The sequence below is a fragment of the Balaenoptera ricei genome, chromosome 14 (genome assembly GCF_028023285.1).
Source record: "Balaenoptera ricei isolate mBalRic1 chromosome 14, mBalRic1.hap2, whole genome shotgun sequence".
NCBI classification, from domain to species: Eukaryota; Metazoa; Chordata; class Mammalia; order Artiodactyla; family Balaenopteridae; genus Balaenoptera; species Balaenoptera ricei.
Window position 1 is genome coordinate 47,203,379 of NC_082652.1, and position 1,086 is coordinate 47,204,464.

A 1,086-nucleotide genomic window follows, 5' to 3' on the forward strand; every position below is an offset into this window, starting at 1 on the left:
CTAGACTATAAAATCCTTTCTGTCTAAAATACTCTGATTAAATGGTTTCCCTGGTACTAAAAATCTTCCAAAACCTGATGCACAAATACTTATAATATTGTTTTTCTACCAAACATTTTAAAAAATATTCTGGAATGTTGAGTGCTCTTAACTCTAGTGTTATAAGCAAACTAAAAAGGTGCTTTAGTAGCTTTTTCCCATCCCATAACTTGAGTTGGAGTCCAGGAGTTTAGAAGTGCACAAGTAAACAGCAGTGAGCAAGGTATCTGCTCTAGAGGAAATGTAATTAAAAGTGCACAGAGTTAACCTACTTCACTAGGCAAATTACTTTTTTAGAAAACTTATAAATGAAAAGAAATAAAATAGAAAGATGTCATCTGAGTATTATCAGGGATCTGATTTTGCAATGCACAGCTTATATATTTCAAATATCCAAGGCACCATATGTGTTTAGTCCAATTTTATTTCCAGTTGTTTTCATTCAAAACCTGTATTAATAACTGCTTGATGTGATGGTTTTCTTCTTCAGATTTGTAGTTTCTTTCAATAAAATATATTATTGCTTAACACCTAAAATATATTTTGCTTAACTTTAAATCTACTCACATACACTCAGGCTAAAAATAAATGCTCTTCCACAAGTTAGATTTGGGGGAATTTTGTAGGTTTTGTTTTATTTTTCAGTTTTAATTGGCACCATGAGAAGCAGCCAATTAGATCCTTTTTCAGTGTAGTCAAGGTTAACTTTTTCACTTCCACGCCATGATTAATTTATCAGCTGGTACCATCCTATGAAAACTGGTTTTTAGCCTGCGAACTTTTCTTTCAGCTTCCAACAGAGGATTTCATTGCTTCAGGAATTGAGGTGTGTCTAAGTTTTTACCTGGGAGCAAAAGTGATGCAAGCGTTTCGAGTTTAGGGTGGGGAGGAGCTGCAGAACAGGCCATCTGCAGACTCCTGAAGACTCCTGCTGTCCTGAAGACAGCAGAGACGCTGAGAGGGCTTTCCTCAGACATCGCATGCAGGCGGTTGGAAGGACTAAAGCAGCAGCTCCCTTGGATTCGTTCACCAAGGAAATCAGAGACA